The 25,949-nt window shown below is 40.4% G+C and overlaps 1 protein-coding gene across 1 annotated transcript in view; it reads right to left on the reverse strand.

Annotated features, from left to right (window-relative positions):
- SPSB4 (splA/ryanodine receptor domain and SOCS box containing 4) overlaps positions 1–25,949 on the reverse strand; it is an 89,504-nt gene that overhangs the window by 38,352 nt on the left and 25,203 nt on the right. The gene's annotated exons all lie outside the window — the stretch shown is intronic.

The following is a 25,949-nucleotide window of genomic DNA, read 5'->3' on the forward strand; positions in this document are numbered from 1 at the left end:
TGCTATTTCAGCACCGTTAATCCCTTCCCTCCCCCCCAGCTTTTTTCCAGCAAGATGGGCTCAGAGTTACCCTGGGTGATGTCAACGGTTATTTTGTGCTGATTACTGGAATCAAATCTCCAGACAGGATATATTTACAGCTGTCTACACTGTCTTACAATAAGCTGATGGATGACTCATCCTTTTTCCCCCCCTTCAGCTGAAATCACTAGAAGTAAGACGGAGGCGGAGTGACGGCCAGCAGGAAGCAAGGGTCCCTTCCCGCCCGCCCCGGCTCCCCTCTCCTGCCACAGGAGACCCCTGCGCAAGGAGAGCCGAGCTGCAAAGATCTCGCTCTGTGTTTAAAACACGTTAGAACCTGCGTCTTCACCCGTGTGTGCAATGACAAGAAATAATCCCAGAGAATTTATCGTTTTTAAGATTTCAGTATATGTAAACCCACCAATGAGCAGGCATTTATTTCGAAGTTCCAGTACCTGTGTGCTTACAAAGGTAATATCCCGACGCCATGAGTGCACGTCCACTTGTCGTATTCTGTTTTAACGTGCACAAGAAATTAAAAATCAATGATCATAAACATAAATATATCACAGGAAGATGAAGTGTCAGTAGAAACAAAAACTGGACTTTTTCCATCAACTATCTAGATGGTGCAGATTTGCCAGCAGAATAAAAATATGACCAGATGATGGGCTGATAGCACAGACTGAGTGACAGAGACTGTCAACGCAGCAAGTCTGCAGGCAAAAAGCCCGTCTGCTCTTTGTGTCAATGGGGAAGGATGTGAGTTTTCATTATCACAGACAAATTTAAAGAGGGTAAGTGTATTCATAGCATGCCTGTCTCTCATTTCTGTTAGCATCAGCAAAATAACATTTGATGAAAGACTGAACAGAGCTTGTGGGTTTGTTTTTTTTTTTTTTTTTAAACCGGATAAGTCAGTTTATAATCACAGCTGATTATCTTAATGTATGGTGTACCAACAGAAGAGCGAGTCTTTCGTAAGCTCTGTCAGTACTGATGAATGGGCTGGCTCAGTAAGACGTGCATGTAACCAACTTCCGCCGCTGGTAATTTGGTCTCGTTCTACAGATTTGGGCCAGGCACCGGGAAGTCCTCGAGTACAGTTAAGCATGTGCCTACATGCCATTGACTTCAAATGAATTTAGGCACACATTTGAAGAATTTGCTAAATAGAGGTGATGCCCTGATCCGGGATTGGTGCTCAGTACACAGCCACGGAATTAGCGCTTTCAGCTTTTCTCATTATCCAAACATGCCTTTGCTGAACTAAACACCAGGACACTGAAGTTTAAATGCCTCTGTGCAAACGCACGTAGCCTGGGGAATAAACAAGAGGAGTTAGAGACATGCGCACGCCTGCAGGGCTACGACCTTACTGCCATCACGGAGACGTGGTGGGATGGCTCCTATGACTGGAGTGTTGGGATGGAGGGACACAGGCTCTTTAGGAAGGACAGGCAGGGGAGACGAAACGAATGATGCATGTGGGGGGATTTTCAGCACCAAATGGCTTTCCTCATTTCTTAGTACCCCATTTGCCAGTTCAAGGAATTACTCAGAAACCACTAGGAAACAACATGGAAGAGAAATCTCACTTATCTTTATCACCTTGCCATATAAAACCAAGAAAGAAGCAAGGTATTTAATCTGGAAATGCTACCTGAAGCATACCTTCCATCAACAAAACAGGAGTTTAAACACATATTTAGCCATCTCACATTCTTTTCATACACTCCACAATGACCTGCTGGGTAGAACGACACGCTCAAACTTTTTCCCAACTAATGATCCACTTGGCCCTGTGTTTTGCTGGACAAAGCTACACTCATATTTCATCAGCTGTAGGAATCCTACTATGTGATGGGTGCAGATTTGATAGATGAACATTACCTCAGTCAGCCTAGAAGCCTAGAATATAAGAAGAGTTCATAAATCTGTAACTTTCCTTCATAGTGTAAGGAACCAAAGTGGCAAGGAAAAAAAGGGTTAATCTTGAGTCTAAGGGGAAAAAAAAAATCAAAATTAATAAAAATTGAAGAGAACAAGTGTCCAAAGGGCTTCTCTTTAGCATTTTTAGGTGAAGACCACATCTATAAATCCTTACCCTTTATATACAAATCACTATCCAATTTATGTTAGGAATATCAACATCCAGATTAATCTGTATTAGAACTATGGATTAACAGTAACGGCAATAACACTTTTGAAGTATTTCTACATAGGAATGCTGCATCTCGAAGAGAAAGCTTCCAGTACCATAGAGATGAGCAAAAGCTTCACCTGAAATCTTTTTCTTTAAAAAAAAAAAAGCAATTATATGTTAAAAACTCCAGTTCTTGAACATCATCTCCCCAAATGCATGTTTGCTACAAATGTTTGAATATATATTTACAGTTAGCAAAAGAAGAAAAAAATCAAATTATAGAAATAAACACATCAATACTGTTTTTTCAATACTTAATACCCAGGGTAAACAAAGCGAAGCAGGTGTTCTGAAATTTTGAATACTGAATTAAATGCTTACTGTCAGCCTTCAGAGGAAGTTTTGTCAACCAAAACTGCAGCTTATAAAGTCCATTCCTTGCTTATCTACAAGTGGCAAATATTCCCAACGCTTTCTACAGCACCATGGAATCACCATCTCCTTTTGAATATGCTCCTGACTTGGATCATTTCTGCTAAGTCACAGCATTTCCTTGCCATCTGCAAAAGCTCAGGCAAGCTAAGGTTATTCCTCCTTTCTGAAGGCAGCTTAGAGGACTGCACTGATCCTCTTAAAGCACACGGCAAACTTAGCACCAGCAAACAAAAGTGCTGATTTTCTCTGACTGAAGGAGAACAGGCGTGGAAATAGCACATAGAAGAATTAACAATTCTTCTCACAGGCTACCCCATGGAGAAAAAAAAAAAAAAAAACAAACAAAAAACCACAATAAGAAAAAACCAAACAACCAATAACCTAGTTTCCAGACACAATAAAATACTGACATTACAATCTATTTAGCATAGCAATACAACCAGTATAGTCCTAAGCACTAACCTGTCTTTGCAGTACAACTTGCTTTGCTCCAGGCGATATTGATTTTATTGCATGGCTGTAATTTAGGGAGTCATCCAAAGTAATTATAAAATTTCACTAATTAGCCTCCTTGCTTCTAGATGTGACTTCAAGGTCACAACTAGAACCTACATCAAACTGGAATTAGTAAAAGAAATCTCTTACTGACAAGAGTTAAATTATCTTTCTGCTCCCCCCCCCCCCCCCAAAAAAAAAAAAAAAATCAATTCACACATAAATGTGGCCCATATTGCATTATTGATGTAGAGATGACATAAAATATCCATAATTCCATTAGCTGCTGTCTAAAAGAAATGTTAGTAAGTACATGATATTTAATGACAAAGAGACAAAAGAAGAAGGGGTGCCACCCTCGGGGGCGAGCCCGCTCACAACAGCCAGCCCCTGTTCCTGACAAGGAGTCTATTAAAGCAGCTGTCGCTCAGCCAGCCATCCATTATTCAAGGGCCTCGTAGGCTTTGCAGACCAAAAAACTGTCACATCTTTTGTGCCTTATCCAGCCAACCATGTAAATCGGCCGGTATGAAAGATTACTTTGCAACATATGTTCCTGAAAACCTTTACCTTCCAGATCTCATACGGAGGGAAAGACCAGTGGCTGCCTCGCTCTGCCCAAGAGCCGAGGAACACCAGCCTGCGCCGATTTTCCATTTCTAAAATGGAGAATGCAATGGCCACATTATGTTACTTGTCACAGTTATAAGGCTGCTCCGAGTAGCAACAGGCGAGTAACGGTGGCTGCCATAGCTACAAACGGCGCAAGTGGCTACGGGTGGCATTTTCAGAGGCACTCAGTTGTACTCCCGCTGAAAAATCAGGAGCAGAGCTGCCCTGGCTGTGGCAGAACAAAGCCAAATCAGCATTTGCTTCTGCCGAGACTGAATGAATCTCAGCAGCTCCTGTTCAGCCAGAAGAATCAAAAATCACCCAACTTTAACCCTGCATGGCAACAGCCACACTCTCACCCTGCAACCCCCCCATCAAATCCAATAAATAGAATACAGTTTCATCAAGGTAGCTGAACTTAAATTAAAAAAAAACAACAACCCTGCAACTAGGGGAATTTACTGCATATCCCCTGATAAAGTGTTCCAAAGGATAATAAATTACCCTCGCTATTAAAACATGCAACTTACTTCCAGTTCATATTTTCCTTCTAACCAGCAGATCCTTCTGGGCCCTGCGCATGTTAACTGAAAGACCTCTTTCTCATCATTTCTCTCCTTGAATACAAACTGCTAATCCACGATGCAGTTGCTGGCTGAAGGGGCATTCGGCGAGGAGGAGTGAACCGTGCAGGGAAGGGAGCAAGGCAGCTGACAGCTGCAGTACAGAGGGCAACCTCTTCTCTGATGGACAAAGACAGAAGACAGTTCCTCCAGGCTCAAGAACGTTGCTTTTTTTAACTTATTTATATCAATATAGATATGTAGATGTACGGAAAGAGAGAAAAATCTGATATAGGAGGGGATGTGGAGTTTTCTGAACAACAAACGTTTGTGAACTTTTCTAAACAAAACCAAACAAACAAGGCCTGAGCGCGATTTTAAGAAAAATACACATTTCAATAATTTCAGTAAGTTTTAATGAGGATTTATGGTTTGCCAGTTGGTTTACACATACTTTTAAAATCCAACATTGAGGGCACACATTTAAACCATCATGGAAAAACGTGTGGATTCACCCAGACGTTTTTCAACATTTCCCCTCATGGAAAGCGGTAATCACTCACCTACAGGAACTGTTTGTCAAGGGAGATGCAGTAAAATTTCTCTTAAAGAAGTCAAAGAACAGAAATTTTATTTCTCCCCAGATGCACTCCATATATTTGTTCTATACGATAATGGGATCCATCGTGCCTGCAGGCAGACCCCGAGCAATGATACCAATCCCAAGGAACCCCAACAGCTGAAGAGAGATGCAAATCACAAACCTGGAGAGGTACTGGTGTTTAGTTTGGCCTCATCCCAACACAAGCCTTTTCGCTAAAGAAGCGTCAAGCTTTTTCCCTTGCCTTCTGAACTTTCTAGGGGCACATGGCCACATTAACTCTACTGCGATCGTAGCTACCTAAAGCAAGACAGACAGAACCATTTTCTCCACAAAAAGTTTCTTTGTAATAAAGCAACGTCAAGCAGAAAGTGAAATAATACAGTCTGTGTTTCTAATACAGTAGTACTCTAGTCAAAAGATTTTTGTAATAAAATTTAATAGCAAATAAAAATTTGCACTAAGAGCTTATACAATAAACAAATGCTTCAAAAATAAAAAAAAGTACCTGAATGCACACCAACAAAAATAAGCATGTGATAAGACTGATTCTTATACAAAAGCCTCTTAAGTCCATTTTCCGTGTTTCTTGCAAGACTTATTTTTTAAATATGCTGATGTCCACTTGAATGGGAGTCAATCTCAATATGAAGCTCAAATAATTTTCTTAATGAAGTCATATTTAATAAGCCTAACCCCAAAACCATCCTGTACACCAAAGTGACCATACTATCAAGTTACCCTCCTCTCTCTTCAGCCCAGGATTCATTACAGTTTCAATAAAATATTTTACATTACACTACCCAGATAATTCGGAACAAGAGCTTTATAAATAAGGCAAAGAATTATGCTGTGCGATTTTACACGCTCTTCTTCCCCCTTGAAGCTTAACTCTGTACACTCAACACAGCATCAGTAACTAAACTTAACTCCTATGCCCCATAAGCAGTCAAGTATTAAATGTCATTGGACAATACTGACCCAGTAAGTCTCTTCTTATCTTGCAACTGCAGTCAAAGTTTGCTTACTTTTAGTATTTTCATTTTCCCAAGGGAAAGCAAACTCTATGCTTGTGAAGGATGAAAACCACAAACTACGGCTAGAACACCATAACGGACCCCAAAGTACATGTAGCACAGATGGGGCAAGGGGGGAAGAGGGGAAAAAAGAGGAAGATCACCGTTTTCTTCAAATGCACTCCTCTTGGGCTTATCAACCAAGACTACTAAAGACAATTACTGAGACAACCGACAATAAACCCAAAACATCAACATTAAAAGGAAAGCACACCATTTTCCACGGCCAAGCCCTTTCTGTGATGTGCACAACGCGTTATCAATTCCCTTCCTTGGCACTTTTGGCACTTTAATGGGACCTTAATATCAGGAAAGAACATGAAGTGTTTCAAAGCCCTAACATCATCACAGCACTGTTAAGTTACAATTTTTGAAGAGGTCAATTTCTCTCAATAAAACAGCAGCAGGGAGCGTATAGGGAGGATTGCACAGACCATATTGTCAAGTTACACTCTATATTTAAAATAACACTTGGAAGAAAAGAGCATTTAAGAGACACAAAAATAATAAAATAGAAAAGGTACGGAGTTCAGGTAACTCCTTTAGAAGAACACACACTTAGCTCCAAAATAGATCTTAATGCTGAAATTATAAGTTTAACTGAAGAGTGGAAAAGCCAGAAAGGTGAACCAGATACCAAGTAGAATTTGTATTTGCATCTGGCCTGTATAACGCTCTGCAAACCTCAGCAAATAGAGAAACTACTCAGAGAGGACAGACGGCTGCTCACATTCCCACCTAACACACAGACTGGCCCAGTGCGCCGGCTGCATCGGCACCGCACTGATTTACAGCAGGTAAATGGGGTGAGGGGGTGGCCCCCTGCATCTGTATCTCAAACAGAAAACCTCCTAAGTGAAAGTGAACAGAGCACTGAATTTAAAAATAATAATTAAAAAAAGATTAAAAATACCAAGCTTCTGGTGTGGTTTTAAACCATTGCGCAGAAGCTACTACAAGTTTTCCTGCTCCATGAATTAAAAACCACAGTTTGATTTTTTTTTTTTTTAAAAGAACTTATCACTAGGTGCCAACAACAAAACAGCCCTGGTTCACTCACTCTCACACACAAAATTAAACATTAAAAAATGCACACCGCTTTCATGTGTCACTTAAGGCATTTAATTTTCCTCTGAAATCAATTACTTTTTTTTTTTTAAAAACAGGTCAACTGCTGACCTCCCCAACACTCTCCAGTGCATGTGTCCGACAATAAACAGGCCCAGGTTTGCTGAAAACCTAAGCTTGTTGGACATCTGGTGCTACTGAAGGATAAAACACAGCAGAAACAAGGCGGGGGGGTGGGGTGGTGTCATTCTGGGCTGGGAGAAGACTTGGTTACCCAATACAAGACCTTGCCAAAGTTGGGCAGTTTGGGATCTTAAGCTCCAATTCAGGGAGTAATGAGAAAGTGACCTTCTTTAATGGACTGGATCAATGCATGTCAAATAAATTAAGCTTGCTGGCAGATAAGTCAATCTGCAAATGAACTACTCCAAGGCTGTTCAGTGATTCAAGCTATCCGTAACTAATTTTTCTTAAAACTGGGTATTTTTTTTTTTTTAATAAACTTCTTGGGGTTAAACAAGACAGAAGTTAGAAATGAACGCTTTTTTCTTCTTATAATCCATCTTTTTTAGATAGCGAAGTGTTGCTAATAGACTTGACTATTAGCTTGACTGGGATGCTATTTTGGTGATGTATTTGTTAGTGATGTTTTGAGGGGAGGTAAGGATTTGCAACAAAGAGTCATACCAACTTCACTGACTGCCAAAAAGGTATCCTGATGCTTTACTCCCTGCCTTCAGATTCAGTAGCAATTATGTTCCACAACCAGCCCACCGAGACCAAACTTGCACTAACACAGTAACAGCACGCAACAAAATGAGGCAAGAGGCAGCTTTTGTCCCATGCCGCATAATGCTTTACGGATGTACTATAGAGCATCAATCTACAAATGTAAGCAGAAACAAGACAGAGGAGGCCAGTGTCAGTCACCAAACGTTTAGGATATAAATACACGATCTTTAAAAGGAATCGATCCACATATATATAGTGGAGGCAAACCAGAAAGGGCAAATTTGCCATGAACTCAGACAAAACTCACTTAAAGTGAACCATTGCAAGGGTACATATCAGCAATTTTAGCAGTATCAGTTTTTACCCATTTTCTGAATACAACTCCTATTCCAAATACTGTACCAGCTACTCGATCAGTGCTAACCTGCTAACATAACTCAAAGTTGTGTCTAATCAAGCAGATACAAAATTAGTCAGGAGGCGGCATTTGCTTCCCTTGCTATCCTGAAGAACAGTGATGGCTTTGAGTAACAGCTGGATTTTTAGATCAGACCTAATAAGGTACTTCATTCTAAATAGAACATTTTCCTTCTTCACAGGTTGGGCTGCAACTACGAGAGAGAGAGAGAGAGAGAGAGAGAGAGAGAGAGAGAGAGAAGGCAAAATAATTGCTGCTTTTCCTCAGCAGGGAAGGTTTTACATTTACAATGTGTGTGTGATGACCAGTTCTGAATGAGCGATCGGTGAGTGGCTATAAGGATACCTGCAAAACACACGTACAGCTTCCTTTTAGGTTTAAAAGTTACCTAAATATGAACAGATGCCCATATCCAGCTCAAGAAAAAAGGTGGAATTAACTCCACTATTGAGCAACAGCAGGAATTCTGCCATGGTCTAACCTTTATTGAGGGCAGTTTTTAGGCTTACCTATAATAATCCGTTTTAAGCTGTTTCCATTTTAAGTTGTTGAAATTATTTTATAAACTGTGTCTGAAAAAAACCTTGTTTTTAGTCTCCTGGAACTATTTTAAGCATTTAGTTGGTAATGGAAAACACATGTGAGAAACAGAATAATCAAATAATTCTAACAGTAGTATTTCCATACTTTATTTTAATCTTATTCATAGAGGTGAAGTGGAAATGAAATTCACCTTATACGACCAGACAAACCAGTCCTGTAATCCCTGCTACAACTCATACAGCTTCAGTGCTCTTCAAAATTACTTGACATTTTACTAAAAATCAGGTTACACTCTCTCCTATCATAGATCGTTATACGTAGAGCCACAAATTCACTTCTGTTACCTGTCGGCATTTTAGTTTTAATAAACATATAGCTAAATCTTGTATTTATTTTAATATACAAGGAAGCACCATATGAAATTTCAACCTTTTTTTGAGCAGATAATTTTATTATTGTTTAGCTAACGCCATTTTTTTTTTCTCCATTTTCTGACATTTCCTGTGCTGAAGGATGTAACTGGACTGCCACATTCAACCTATATCAGTAGATCCTTTATGAATGTATTTAATCCCTTTTCGAACCCATTTATGTTTTTGATTTCCACGTAATCTCACTGCAATGATTCATAGGGCTGATTTTTTCAATGTATGAAAATTTTGGGGGTTTTTTATTAAAAATAAGGCACCTGGTATTTCACTGGAACACCTCAGTCATCAGATTTTGACACAAGACCTTCCACAGTCACTTTTTCTGTGCCATTTATGAATGCATAGACTTTTTTTAACATTCTTTGCAGTTATTTCTTTTTCAGGCTGAAGAGTTAAGCCAAAACAAACCAAAGGAGGTGGTTTGTCACATAACACATCGGTAAGCTGCCACAACGTGCTCTGGGTGCAAAAAGCTTACACAGCTCCACAAAAGGAGACTAGAGAGTTTAGGAAACTAACTATTAAGGGTTACTAAACACATATACATCTGGCTAAGTCAGTCACTGAGATCTAGATGATTAGAGGCTAAGGGATCGCCCAGATGAAATAAGCTTCACAGGAATCACCCTACAAGCTTACCCAGTTCCCACACTCTCCCTTAGCCAGCTATTAATGGTCACGATTGAAGACTGGATACCGAGCTAGGTGGACCATCGGTCGGATCCAGGTTTATTTATTCTTTCCTTGTGCAGAAGCCATACTTTCCTTCTTATCCAGCCTACTAAGTTTCAGTATGTATTTAGTTTAGTATTTATTAACTTATTTTTACAGCTGGGGAGAAGGAGTAGAGGAGGACAGGTACGGACAACAAGAGCACACAGTACTCAAGATACAAGCTGGCCACAATAACATAACCAGGTTTCCTGTTCTGTTCCAATTCACAATATCATATTCACCCTTTGGATCACTCATTACTGATATTTTCATAATATTATGCACAATGCCTCCAGGATCTCTTTCCAGGTGGCAACAGTTCATTGTGCACAGAACTCTTCAGACACTACGTACAGTGTCCTCCACTACGCATTACTGGGCACGTAACATCGCTGAATTTCACCTACCACTTTATTATCCAGTTGTTAAGTATAGTGGGACTCTTCTACAACTCTTCTTGGAGTCCAATTGAGATTTATCCACCTTGAAAAATTGTGTAAATTATTACTTCACCATATTTCCAGTTCATCATTAACGTACTGAGCAGAGTAGATCCCAGCAGAGATCCTACTAATAATCTCCTTCCAACTTAAAATCTGACCATTTCCTTCTATCTTTTGTTGCCTGTCTTTTAAAAAAAAGTTCCCTAAAGAACTGTCCAACTTTAACAAGGGATGCTTTTGCCAGGTTCTCTGCAGTACCTGGAATTTCAAAACCTAGTGGATTGCCCTTACTCCCACATGTGTTACCACCTTCAGAGAACTCTGAAAAGCATTACACTAACTCCCTTCCATGAAACAATCACAATTATCATCATACATATTCACCTGCCTAATAATTCTATTCTTCATTAGAGTTTCTAATAGCAGACGCCCAAATTCTTCTTAAATTTTTAATTTAGTCTTTATCTGAACACTAGATCTCCAGCCTGGATCAACAAGAAGCAAAAGCTGTATGAGTTTCCCTCTGTAATGGAATCTGTGGTACATAATGTTGACTAGATAATTGAAAATATACTTGTTTTCTCAACTGGAACATCTAGATAAATAGAAAAACACTGCAAAAGTAGGTCTGAGGCCTCAATGGGAGCAACATGAAAATTTCTGTAGTCTGAGCACAAACATGCCAGCTGAAGTGCTGCAGAGTCACCGTTCCAGTGGTGGAAGTTCTGGTTTCATACACTTATTATTGAAAAGGGACTGAACTCAAATTGCAATAGCTAGAAAGACATCTAAATCCCTCTATATGAAGAATCTAAATAAGCATTCATCAAGACCACCACCGCTGCCAGTTATTTTGTTCAAAACTATCATTTGAGTACAAATTTTAGCAGCAAATAGGCAATAAAAACGAATCCCTGGTCTCTCAATAGCCAAAAGGAGGTCAATTTAACACTGCTTTCAGGAGCAACAGCACACTGCTGCTAATAAAGCAGTTACACGCTCGCTGCTTTTCTGTAGCTGCACTGAATCCAGAGGCTCGGCTGGCTGCCTCTGAACGGCAAGGAGGAGCGGAGGCCAGGAGCGACCCAGCCGGCGGCGTGCCGGGGGGTTCGGCAATCAGAGCGACAGCCAGCACCGGGCAATACGGACCACCAGAGACAGCGGTTTAGCGCAAGTCTGAGAAACAAGTCAGAAGAGATGCAGGCATACCCTCACAGCCCGCTGAACAGCAAATCCCCGGACACACGCAACACTGTAGGGGACATCCAGGAAACGCCTACAGGGACACTGCACTTAATGACTACACCTTCTGATGTACTTCAGGGCACGCATCTTTGTCAGCCTAATTAAAACCAGAAATCATTTACTGTTCGCTGTTTTTCCTGTGAGGCAGGAAACAACCGGAGACTGATGGCAGGAGAAGTGCCCCAGAGGGCACTGAATTTCCTACTACAATTACCTAGCAAAAAGGGTAGTAACATCTTCGGAGACTGCTGTCTGCGCCACACAATTATGTGTTTAACGAAGCGGTTGGTTTCACTTTTTCAAAAATAGCTGAATGTGCTTTACGAGAATTTCAAGATAGGCCCTAAAATGGGTAAGAATGAAATATATGTATTAATTCATCTTGGATGGCCCATATGGGGCATGGATACTTTGGCTCTGTCTGCAGAAGCTTATTTGTAAAACTATAATGCAGCCAAATGTGGAAGTAATTACCTAAAAAACAGACAAAGATCTGGAAAAGTTACAGGTCTAATCCTGCTTAATCCAGAACATTTCGTTCTTTGAGAGTGTCATGTAATACCAAACATCAGCCCTTACATGAAAAAGGCTCCATTTGCTTACCAATTTATTGTGCTCCGGGTAAAAGAGAAAAGCAAGCTGCCAAACCAAGTCAAAGAGCCCTTACGAAACCCCATGACCGAGACCAACTTTGACGTAGAACCAGAAGCAAAAACAGGCCCTTCCCAGCATCGGCAGTACGAAGGTCCAGAAGGGCCTTTAGTCAGTGCCTCCCCCACCTACCAGCTGAAAATCCGTCTCTTTGGCAGCTTCTTATTCTGCAAGGTTAAGGTTAAAGGAGTGTTCTACAGCTGAACCAGTTTTACTGCGATTTTAGTCATTAAACAAAACTAATGACTTCTTGACAGTCAAAGAACATTGTTCTTTTAAAAAAAAAAGTAATCAAAAATTTTAGAGTTTATTCAGGGAATGAATTCAAATTTAGTTGTGCTCAAGACACAGCTAGACAGCTTTGCACAACTGCATTTTTATGACTCACTCACTTGGCTCACCCCAATTTCTTCAAAGGTCATTTCTCACTTTTTACCTCAAAAGACTATTTTAAAATACTGTTTCTGCAAAACAACAGGCAGAATCAGCTGAACAGAGCCCATTTTTCAAATCTGGAAGAATAGAGACAGTATCATTTGCAGATTAAAGAAAGGAGGAAAAAAAAAAAAAAGAGTAAAAGGTGGCTTACAGACATCCATTCAGAAAAGGACAACATCGCACTCTTCTTCCCTGCCTCCTGAAAAAACAGTATTTTATAATACTCACTGCAGAGAAACTAGAGAAACAGCATTACCCATGCCTGCTGGCTAGCAGGAGGCACTCCATCACCAGCTAAATCAACAGAGATGACTTTTTGCACGAGCAGATACCGTTTACCGGCAGCCTGTGGATTTCAGACAAGCACACAGCATTACTGAGCTCCACAGAGGATCAGAACATTATTGTCAGATTAGCATTGGGAAATGGATTTACCATCTGCCTTTTTGGCTCACAATCTTAATCCTAAAAGCTTGAAAAACAAGGGGTTTTTTTTTGTTTTTTTTTGTTTTTTACACTTAATGTGTGTTCTCATATTGGTTACATAAATGTGGTTTTCTTTTCTTAGTCCTGAGCAACTTCCCAAGTAGAGGGAACATCTGACCACCATTTCCACCTGCTCTAAGAGCAGGTCAGTTCCTGTCGAACACCTACTTTCATGTATTACTTCAAATACTAAGCATGCAGAGTTAGCCAAAAGCTCTAGTTTAAAAGCCTAACCTCTTTTTTAAAAATCAACACTGCAAAGGCAGTTGTGCACTGAGGAAAGAACACACCTAGAAGATGTTAAAAGTGGTGTCTAGCAGTTAGCTTATCCTGTTTATAAGGGTGACTAAACATACAACAGGGGAAAAATACCAAATAATGAAATTTGTAATTGCAAGTAACTGTCAACGATGGAAAAACAAACAATTGTACAAAACATTAATTCAACTCCCTCCTGCCTAATGATTATTGGCATGCTTTTTCTATTTTCATATAGCAGTCTTCCTGCACCTGCAAAGGACTTCATCTTCACGACACTACCAAAAATCCTTAAAATCAGAATGCTATCTGTGGGTCAATTAGGATCTGTGAATATAAAATGCACATATGTAAATACCACATAATGGTAGCGCTCCTACTGAGTTCTGAAGATTTACATTTGCAGGTAAGTTGTTCTCTTCAGAGTATACGAAGGAAAACTGACGTCGTTACCAGATACAGTGTTTTGTTATTTTCTACCTAGGAAAGCAAACCTTTTCCCTATTTAATGTAACATGCTTACTGTAACAGTTTATTAAGATGTCGTATAAATTAAACAGGTACACTTAAAGTGAATTTCTGTTAAACCAAAAATGACAATAATTCAGAATAATGGGGAGTAAGTGATTTAGTATACTATGGTAGAAGTGACCTTTAGATTTTATGCTCACTCATGTTTCATACACAAAATGTTTCCTGATACTTGCATTTTAAGGAAGTTTCTATCAACACAGAAATCTGGGGAACAGAAAGCAGATGGTGGTTCCAGCCGACTAGTCTGATGAGAAGTTACTTGGAGCTCCGGGATTTGTTGACTGGCATGTTCAAGTGGGTTGCTGAGAAACCCATCCGCCACAACAGCGTAATAGTTTTTCTTGCTCTGAAAGTAGCACTGTACACGAAATGATGGGCCACTTCCACAATACTGCATTCCCCAATAGAAAATCTCTAACAGCAGCAGCAAAACATTGCAGGGAAGGCCCCTCTAAGTGGACAGACCCCCCCCACCCCAAAAGGCATGCTTTTTTAGACAGTCTTGGAAATAGTCAATCTCTAGCCAATTTCTACTGCTACTCCATCTCAGCAGTGAGCTTCCACCTGCTAACTACTCATGTGTGCGGCATCTCATATACACCCCCAAGCAAGCAGGGTCTCACATCTAGTATCTCAACACCACACCAGACCCTGGACGCCTAGAGAACCGGAGAAGCAGTATGGGGGTAAAAAGCAGAAGTACAGAACTGCTGCTGCTCCACAGCCAGAGAGGCTGCTGAAGGCATAACCCCCTGTGGTACAAAGTCCAAACCATCGTTCTGTTTTGTTCCATCTCCATTCTGTTTTAGAGACAAACTTATTTTCATTAATATTTTAAGATTACAGCTTAATGATGCATTATGTATTAAAGGTGTTTGAAAAAATAGGCTAGAGGAAGCCTAGAAGTTCCTCTGCATAAGTGATTTAGGAAGAAAATTGCGTTCTCAGGAAGCTGCTGTTTGCATACAGATGCTAGCATTGTTCATGCTGCCAATTTATCAGTTTCATTTCGGAAATGTTGCCCAGGATGATGATAAAAGGCTCTAACTCCAGTATTTCAAGTACATCAAGTTACACACTGGATTTTGAAAACGTTAGCATCATAGATGGTTTAGCTTCTGCTTTATTCTTGGTCAATGAAACTACAAAATGCCTTAAACTTCTTACTGGTGATTAGTTATGTCTGCAAGTTAATAAAATTCTTTTAGAGGATACAAGATCTGTTATGTAGAAATAAGAGATTTAGATTTTTAGTAAGTCTTCAGAAAATTAAGAAAAAAAGAATTTTAGAAACATGAAAGTCCATCAGAAATTAAGTAAGAATATTTCAGTCAGAAGAATCTGCGGGGTTAATTCAGCCTCTTGGATCCAGAAATATTAACAGTTTGCTCATTTCTACTCTGAAAAGTTCAGCTGTGAAGTCATGAATGACAAAAGACCCTGTGAGATGCCAACAGCATCACAGCGATTCCTGTAAAGTTCACACCGAAAACACAGCAAACATTTGTCAAGTTCTTGCCTTATGCAGGCTTATGTAGTTTGACTTACAAAACCAAGCAGTTACCCGCAGCCAGGAGAGCCCAGCATGGCTGTGCTTAACACCAGGAGGAGCCAGGTGAATTTTCACTCCCTACCATACAGCTGGGGGTTGGAATCAGCTCCTGCGCTCCTGCCAGAAAAACTGCTGACAAAAGTAAAGTAAGTAAAGTAGGGATGTTTGGTCATTCAGGAGCATGGATAGGCCTGACCTTTCTTTTCCATGTGCTACTTGGCTTACTACATCAAGGCTTATTTCCTTCTGTCAAAATCTCAGCATCTCCCTTTTTTAACCCTCTTACCTACTTCTCTGCCTTCTCTCTTCCTTTTAAGCACTAGTGCCTTCTTCACATTTGCTCTTTCAAATGTATCTTCCTAGATCTTGCTGGCACTTCTCACTTTACCTCTTACTTTTCCTTCTCCCTTGACACTCATTTCATTCTGTTGCCTGTGGGTCATCTGTCTCTCATGATACTGTTCATTCTTTGTACACTATAGCCCTTTTTCCAACAGCCCGTCCCCACAACTTTAACGTTTAAATCTCAATCTAAATGAAAAGTAAAGCATGTGTCAGCATTACTTCCCTTCCCAAGACAAGAAAATACCACTGAAGCTGGTTTCTTAACATAAACCCAATGCAATTACGTTCCCTGAAGTCTCCGTGCACCAGGTGAAGCTATCCTCCTTTCCCAAGTGTCACGAACAAATTATTTGGAAGTACAAAAGGATTGGCTGTGACCAAATACTAACGTGCACTTAATGGACTGCAGATTTTGCAGGATGTTTAAAGTTTTCCCTCTGATCTCTCTGAACTTTGGCCTTCATTTGTTTATACAGGCAGAGGCCAATAGGTCATACCACTAAAATCAGCAAATTGTTTACACATATGGCAAGCATGCATGGAGCAGTAATGTAGTCATGGCTACAACCGTACACAGCACATTAAAGCAATTGCTTTAGTTGAAATAACAAAGACACAGCGAGTCCACAAAGGTGATGAGGAGACCTTCCAGTGCAACGAAACTCAGTATGAACTAAGAAATTAATTGGCATTTCTTCAGAAGCCAATGCACACGTTCTAGTCCAGTCTAACCCAAGTCACTCACAGTAACAGCGCTTGTTTCATAAAAAGGGGCGGCCTTTGACATTATCAGCATCACAACTTTACAAATTTTTAAGTGCAAGTGCTAATTCAGCACTGCGGCAGTTAATACTGCAAAGAATATAAAAGTTTACAAAGTGAGGCTGGAGGAGAAGCTGTCACTGAAGGTACATGAACTCCAAGCACGCTGCTGGGCTGCATTTGTTTGAACACCAGACTCCAGTACGGTGCCCGTGGCTGGATGATGCATTTCACCCGAGGCAATTTACTGGGGAGAAGTTCTTTGTTCAGTGAAAAAACATTATTTTCACAATACTTACACTAGCTTTAAAACTAAAATTTGCTATTTAAAAAAATCATTACGTGCTTAAAAAAAACCCTAATTCCTAAGCCTTTAAAAATTATTTAAACCTTTATAGAGAAAGATCTTTTAAAAAGCCTCTCCAAAAAACATATTTTACATATTATGAATTACTTGGAAACGAGGCGTTTTCAGAAGCATAAAGCATTTCCATTTTCAAAGTGTGAACGGGGTACTAATATAACCCCAATACTCTGTTTTGTTTTGATGGACAGAGGAACGTATTTTTGAGAGCAATTACAGGCTCTCTGCTTAAGAGAATGCCAAAACTAAAAGGTAAACACTACAAGAAATGAGGAAAAGTGCCAGGATCTAAGAGAAACTAATCACTTTGTCTTGGTTAAATATACCGTAGCTGTCAAGCTTGCCGAAACCACAGAGAAAAGGAAGCCATTTTTTTTAGCTTCAAGATGCTGTATCAAGGCTTTGTGGCCTATTCAGTGGCATACTGAATAGGCATACAGATATGTGGCATAAACAAGAAGAGTATTATTAAACATTTATAGTTACTTTTTATTGAAAAGCAGAAGCACGTCTTCGTTAAATTTCATGTCCAAGCAATACGTGCAGACATGAACTCCTACTTGCAATGGAGACGCAGCACGCTGTAGAAATAAAAATGTCTGCTGGGAGAAAATGCAACTGTGAGTCTCAAACAAAAATTATCCTTTTTTAATGTTACCTACTTCCTTGCTCAGAATACATTTCGGTTTCATACAAATCACTTTTCTGGAATAAGATAATTTGTTTGGCCAACCAGTGATAAGAAATTGGCAGAGACAGAGCTAATAAGTAATCTTCTCTTTAAAAAAGAGAAAAAAAAACAGCCCAAAGATATGCCAGGTCTGGAAGTTCATTACTTTCAGAAAGAAATGTTCACGTAAGGCAGGGAGATAGTCTTATGTTGTTATTTCATCATACGAGTTGAACACATCTACGAAATTTGTGTTTTCTTAGGCATGTCCATGGAAAATACAGGTATAGCTTTGACTAACCGATCCAAGGTAACACTGGACACCTGCCTCACTCAATTACTGCCTGCTAAGTCCGCTCTGAACAAGCATTACCAAAAATATTTTATCCAATGCTCCTAGAGAATAATCTTCCCATTGCAACAGACACTCTTAGCACCAACGCTGAAGATGTGCAACTGCAAACCAGTCATGCAGAATCCTGGCCATTGCGCAGAAGGCTATACAAAATGCTCCGTTTGTGTCAAATTACCAACAGAAATCCTCTTAGGAGTGTCATCATTTTATCTCCTGTATTTCACCACCAATTAACGTTTAAAAATAATGTTTAAACAACTGAAAGAGTCCTCATCATTTTGTACATGAAGTTCAGTTGTGTCAATAACTTCTAACGGAACATCTCCTCTGCCTCAACCCTGAGTTTCAGCACTGAAGACCGAAATGCCCCATCTGACGCTTCTAGTGCTGGAGGTTTTTCAGCAAAAATCAGGTTTGATAACAGGCCTTAAGACAGATCTGATCATCAGTCCCAACCCAAAACAGTTTAAAGTGAAAGACTAAAATTATTTAAATTCTGTGTACATGCACTAATCAAACACGACAAGGGGGAGCTTTGATCCAGTCCTGTCCTCGCTAGCAGGACTTTTCATTTGTTATCTTCAAAGGGCAACACAAAACTGAACCTGAGGACACGGTCCCTGTCATGCTCCATCAGGTCTCCCCGCTGGCTATCCCAGGGAAACTACAAAATACACCAGCTCACAGACACAGAGGACAGGGGAGAAAAGATTCAAGGAAAAAATGCTGGCAGAAAAGGAACACAAAAGGATGACTTGCAGCAGAACTTACCACCTTTTACTAGAGCGAAATGCTATCTGGGAGAAAGTGGGACACAGCACAGTTGAAGGCTGCCGAGCTCAGAATTACAGCTGTGAAAAGCAAATCCCGTTCTGCCACTTGCCAACTTCTGAGCATTTGACTTCACAGCCTCGGCGTTATTTTAACACAGCTGTACTGCTGGGGCAGCTTACCTCTCGTTTACGCAGGGAGGTAGACAGCACCGTCACTACTTCCACTGGAACCATCTGCAGAACACGGCAGCATTTCTGGACGTGCTCGTTTTCAGGCACACTGCCTGTAGATTTACCATAAAAATATGGTTTTTGCTATAATCTGAAAACCGGTATATAAATTGCCACTCACCACAATATACTCCAGGAAGATCGGGATCTTCTCGCGTTTATCTTTTTAAAGTGGAATGTGGTCTGAGCCCAAACTAGAAATCAGGTTGCTATCTGCCTCTCCTAATAGAGAAGCTCCACTGCCTTTAAGGGGAAAGAAAAAAGAAGAGGCCATCTGCAGAAAGAGCTTGTGATTAGAGAAGGGAAGAAACTTCCATGGCTAGAGAGACAAATAAAGTAGTATCTTAAGGAGAAGTATAACTTACGAGGAAACTTGTATGAAATCATAGTCAAAATGGAAAAGGCACACACATTTTTGGCAATAAAGTAAATATATCACTGGGTAATGTATTGCAGAAGCATCATTATTTGCACTGAAGCTTGGATTTATGCTGTACAATGCCCAACAGCAATACAGATACAGCAAATTCAAAAATAAATACCCTTTACAAATTTCCACTTCTAATACAAACCTGTGAGAATCAGCTCACATCACTGAGCAATTCCAGCATCATAGCTCAAACAAATTCATAAAAGAATTAAGGCTATCAAATTTCTAATTGCTGTTTTTGAGAAATAAATACGATATTCAAAGCATAACTTTAGATTACAACATTCACTTCGATTTTGAGAACAAAGGTGTAGTCGTTGCTCTTCAAGGTTCTTATTTCTTAAAAACAGGATACATGGGAAATCAGTGGAAACATGATCAGAACACACTAACATGCACTTTTTCCTTAAAACTGTCAGATTTGGCAGTTGCTGTGGCACCTTTATGAACCAGAGCAGGAAGAAAAAGCACAGGTATGTCAGGATGCAAATAAACCATGAGACAGCTGTGGACTACTGACACTTGTTCTTAGCCTTAGGAGCTACTGAACTGAAAATAAAGTATGCCAGCACCTTCTTATGTTTTAGGTCAACGATAACTGGATTCCCTGCTAAATAAACAAACTAGACTAGATTGTAAGGGGAAAAAAACCCTGTTATCTGTAAAGGTAATGAGTGCCTTAGATGGCCTGAGGTGTCTCTATCGCTGAAGGTCTTAATAGGTCAAAGTTGTATGAAACAAGACAAGGCTAATCTTACAAGCGTAGGAGCTTGACAAGCTCTTTGTAGCTATGTACTTTCATAAGCAACTATTTACTACCAACCTGAGGTAATCAGATGATTCTCTGCATGATTACAATTAATTTATACAAATGAAAAAAACAAATATTCAACGTCCACCCAAAAAGACCATTACAAAGACCATTCACCATTACAGCTGAAGTCGCACCCTTAAATCTGAAATGTCCTTCCTCTGGAAGAGTGACACTGCACCTAATGTTCTGCTGTTATCAGGAACAAAAACTGCCCTATCTGAAGATAGGGACGAGGAAAAAAAAAAGTTAGGTGAGAATTTATTAATAATAAGACTGTGGTAACATAAAAGAAGAGAAACTCAGCTGGGGAAGAGAGGAAAGAAGCGGGAGGACTGAAAAAAAGAAGAGTATCTTGGAGAGAGATGTAATGCAGAGACCACCAGGAAGGGGCAGGAGGTGGCTGGGGCAAAAAGCCAGCTAGCCGAGTGGCATATTCTAGTGACAATGTAGTGGTTTCAACCTGCTGAGAAAGGGCTGAGAATTAATTAGAAAGTGTCAACAAATTAGGATTAAAGGACAAGAAATGCACTTCACCCAAGGAAGGGGGGGTGCATGTGAAGGAAGACCGAAAAAAAACCCAACAATGAGCTATCTGATTCCTGAAGTAGGAACTGAAAGTGCTGTTTCCTGTTAAATTCTCTCAAAAGCTAAAGATTGCTTCTTCACAGCATTAGCTGTGTAATTACTACCGCTTCATCCTCTGATTGGACGTCTGTAGGGAAAATTCTTCCTAAGGTTTAGCAACACTGGATTTTCAGAGTACATTATTTCCATTGCAACCTCCAGAGTAATGTATTATATGAATATCATATACAACAAACAGGTTTAGATAAACACAAAAAATATATCCATTTAAAAATTTTAATTGAAAACCATTTGAGGGAAAAGCCAGAGTCTGATGAGGGATTATACATTTCTCCTGGCAGTTAACAATTCTGCAGTTTTGACTTAGGTTTCTTTATGGTAAAAAGGCCTCCAAGGGGAAGAGTCCATATTTATAATTAGCATTTGTGGTATGTTAGAGACAGACCAATGCGAATTAAAATAAACTGAGAACAGTAGGAAAGAGGAAAGAAGTTGGGCTTAGCTCCAAATTTGTTATTTTAGCTCAGAAACATCACCCTTATTTCACAGCATTAGACACATGCAACTTAAGACCTGAACGTGATTCAAGGGTTAAGTTGTGGTCTTCTGCCAGTCTAAGAGCAAAAGGTTCAAACAGACCCCACATCCCAAAGCTTCTGTAGCTGTATCAGCAGGCAGAGGGGATGCGCCCTGAGCCCCCTCCTCCCTCCTTCCCCACACCTGCGATGCAGAACCACCCCAAGGCTTCTTCCCGGTGGGCTGCAGGAGCACGGGCAGCCTCAGCAGCAGCCGCCAAACCTCGGAGAGGCAGGAGCCCAAGGGATCACCCTTCCTGCAGGCAACCCAGGGGCGGAGAGGGAGCGCAGGATCCAGAAACGCAAATTACTCTTCCTGGGCTTCTACGCAGGAGCAGACACGGCTCCCTGGACCACGCTAATGTTCTCCAAACATCCTCAGCTTTATGATTGCACCAGCTCGCTGCAGGCATGGCGAACAGGCTGCTGGCACATAAAAACAGGACCCCAGAATTTCTGTTTGGATGATTGCTTTAATCCACCTATTCATTCATTGTAGGTAAGTTCGAAGCACGTACTTTGAATAATACTTCTGTTTCATTTGGGGATGTAAATCGTTACAGATGTTAAAAGTAGGCTATATGCTGCAGGGCAGTGGTCAGTAAGAGCTGACAGAGGGCCTAGGGACCCTTGTCGGCAAGTACCAAATACTACAAGAAGGATCTGTAGGTTAAAATATGAACTGGTACACATAAATGTTTTCCATAAATTACATTTTTAAGTAAAGTCGTCATCTTTTTTGAGACAAATGCTTTCAGCTCCCTGAACTCGACAATTAGGCTTATTTTCAAAATTGCGTTAGGGTTATGCAAGGTTTAGCACAAGAACCACAATGGACTATCAATATCAAGCTCAAGGAGCATTCTTTCGCACCTAAACAGCAAAAAGAACCATAAATACCACACAAAAGGAAATAAACAGTCCGCTATAGAATATTCCAAAGTAGCTGTACTAAGTTCCATCAGACATTATTACTGAGAAGTTGGTTGGGCAGCATTACCCCAAAATCTTGCCAAATTTACTCATCTCTAAGAAATAGCTTCGGGATTTATAACCAGAAACATATAAATTGGCAGTAGTGGGGTGTTATTTTTTAATCTTCAGTTATCGTAGTCTACTCAACATGTCGTAATAGAGAATTCAGAGCTCCTTCCTTTCACATGCAGTTTCAAGACCTTTGGAGCTCATTTAAACATTGACTTATCCCTCCTTCATGCAAATGCACAACAGTCAAGAGTTTAGGCAAGAGTTTGGCAAGTTGTAGCTTTCTTTAAAATTGTCACGATCACATGGAGACAGTGTCCCTAATTAGGACGCACCCCACAACATATCCCAAGCAGATGCTCCACTCCAAGGCAGCAGCTGTAGCAGCCAGCACTGCACTTTCAGCGAGAGTACATGTTACAGGGTGAAGACATCTGAAAGTGCTACCAGCAGGCATTTTTACAGATGGCCAGTGCTGATGCACGCCTGCAGATGTTTCTTCACGACACTAGTGAGAGCGTGCTGTGCTGACGTATGCACGTGGGACGGGTCCCAAGACCAGCAGAGCCCCACAAACCCTCCTGCCAGCCCTCAGTATTTCATTTCAACCAACTCTATGCTATCACACAAGGATGGCTGGAAAATCTTTCTGCAGCCTCCTTCTGCCTTCTCCCCGCCTAGGAAGGTATTAAATTCTAAATTTTGTACCTATGAGTTGCACTGTCAAATTCTATATCTATGGATCACCTATTATTATTATATACAAATACAGACCATCTGCTTTGCTCTTCCACACCAATTCAGAACAGGGCAGAGCTGGACCTGTAACGCATGCTTACAACTTCCAGAAGTCAAAATACTGACTATTCGGTCAGGTATTTTTAAGGATCAAAATAAATCACTGCACTCAACTCACCTACTCAATGACGAAGTTTTCCACCACGGCGCTGTTCTATTGTCCTCCCACCGCTTTGTTTAAACACACAAGTACTAATGTATCAGTCATGATCTGCAATGTACATTTATACGAAAGTGTTTTGCTATTGCTCTGTTCCAGTCTATAAACAGTCCTCAGGACTCCTCATCAGACAACAGATAAAAATAGCCTAGCTTTTTTTAAACACGCACATACCCTGATGAAAAGAGCATCTGAAAAATCACATATACTGCATTTATGTTATCTGGGTTTTTAAATTATTGCAATAGGCAATGAGTCAGAAGTCTGATGTAAAATTTTGTAAAACTTAGGCACTGGGCAAACATCAGTGTGCTAAATACTGATAGCATATGATCAAAGAAGTTTGTCCTGGGAAGAACTCAATGCGCCTATGATGAGCACTCTCCATCCTGTCCCCCTGCCTTCCCTCCCAAACCCTGACAAATATTTGCAACTCTGAGTCTCTCAAATATGAGTGAAGAACTGTCTAGTGAAAGCCACTGCACATCATCATGCGATGCTCAAAGTAGCTTCTGAAAGCAGAGTACTCTGGGTATCAGAAGCAGCTGGAAGAACTACGACTGATTTTAACTACAGCATTATTCTAGGAGCAACATCCAGACTCCGGAGGGCACGCAGGTTCTTGATCTTTGACCTGCAGCCTTATCCTTCTATGATTCTGCCATCTATGCAGTAATTAACATACTTCAAAGTCTGCGTCGTCTCTGTACCACTACAACATATGTTTAAGTTCATGGCAGCTGCACAAGCCCATCATTTGATCCTTTCACTCTTCCATTCCTGCAAGCCTTTCACTCTTTGCCAGGCAACTGAAATACATGGGCCTTTAAAGTATTCAGAAGTCTTCCATTTAAACAGCAAGTACTGAAATCACTAGAAGTCCCTGCAGTCGAGGTCTCCATTTGCTCCATAAGACACCACATAAACAACCATTGCAAGCTGTGGTATGCATTCTCAGCGGTAACAATCAATCACTAAATAGCAAGTTAGAAGTCACTGTTTGACAGCACAGTTTCAAGAACAGCTGAGTTACTATCGCCAGATCTACTAAAAGCTGCAATCAGCAGTACGAGATACTTCCAGGGAAGGGGGAGAAAAAGAAAAAAAAAAAGAGAATTTGTAAGGTTAAAAAGCAAGCAAACAACAAATAAAAACCCCCACACATATGTACGTTCAAACGTATTTAAATTTGTGAATGCAACACGAGCATCTCACTGTTCTTCAAGATCTACTCCGATTTTCACAAGAACAATATTACAGGTTTTTATAATTGTTTAAGTGCTACGAGAGTGAACATGAAGAGTGCCACGACCAAACTTGCACTGCTACACAAGGGCTGGCTGGATAGAAACACTTTTAGCAGAGAAGAGAAGGTGTTTGCTTTAGAGCACCAGCTAAACAAGCTACTTTGGTTTCTTGAATGCTGTTTTTGTTGCAGGACAGTAATGGATCAGTGAACATGCGATAACAAGTGATGTGATTCCAGGATGTCAAACTGCCCCGCGGCAAAGCGGCTTTAAACTTCCTCTTCACATGATCAGATTAACACTCAGGCCTACATAAAAGATTAGTTTACAAATTTACTCTTAGCCATGGGTTCACACTTAAAAAAAAAAAACGACTACTTTGACTTTCTCAGGGATAGTTTAGGAAGCTATCTTGCCTCTTCCAGCAAAATTATCCCACGAGAAACCGGATGGGAATTTTTCTCTCTGCCATCTCACAGACCACAGCTATCCTTCTCTACTTAGCCCCTTTTATTTTATAATTTCTATCAAACTCATTCACATCCTCCTCCTGTGTTTTCATCTTTCTAGAGCTCCCTTGAGCAGCCCTGTGAAGGCTACAAAAGGAATGCAGAATGATTCCTTGTGTGGACATGGTGGACCAAGCCGAGCTGTACTTTGCTTAGTTTGGCAGACATTCCCAGTATTATAAAAACTGCTTTCGCACACAAATATTCAGTATCTCTCCCCCACCACCCTCAAAAAAAAAAAAAAAAGCAGCTGTCAGCACACCACTCTTTGCAATGTCTCAGTAATTGCAAAATACTTACGATCCTTCGATATTCCCCTGTACGAAAGCACTCAGGAAGCTGCCATTTAGCATCTGGCTGTAATAACCTGCAGGGCTTCTATGGATAAAGATTCTTTCCCCCAGTGCTTATTACAGATGTTTATGAAAAGGTAATCTTAAACAGGGTCGAATTATTCAATTATGTTTCTACTCTCTATGTCAGATGTAAGGCTAACGAGCAGAGAATTAATTTTTGACAGAAAAAAATCAGACCACCCCATCCTAATTGAAAAGAATAGTAAATTCCTTTAGAAATTACTAATTGAAAGGCAGGTGTTGTACACTTGCTATTATTCTCTTTTTACGAGACCAAGTTCCATTCATAAAGCCCAAAAACCATGAAAATTTTGTTCAGTTGTCTTATTTTTGTTAAATGTATGTACTTACATTCATGGTTCCTCCTATGGCTCAGATAACAGTCTTAAACAAGAACAAAGTTCCACATACTGCCTCGTTCAGCCTTCCATTCCCCAATTCACATCAGCCGGTAAGCTGACTGTAGAAAACTGGGCATGACCGAACGTACGCTGTGCTGTGTAGGGACCCGGCAGAGCACACGTCTTCC

The sequence above is a fragment of the Aptenodytes patagonicus genome, chromosome 6 (genome assembly GCF_965638725.1).
Source record: "Aptenodytes patagonicus chromosome 6, bAptPat1.pri.cur, whole genome shotgun sequence".
NCBI lineage: Eukaryota > Metazoa > Chordata > Aves > Sphenisciformes > Spheniscidae > Aptenodytes > Aptenodytes patagonicus.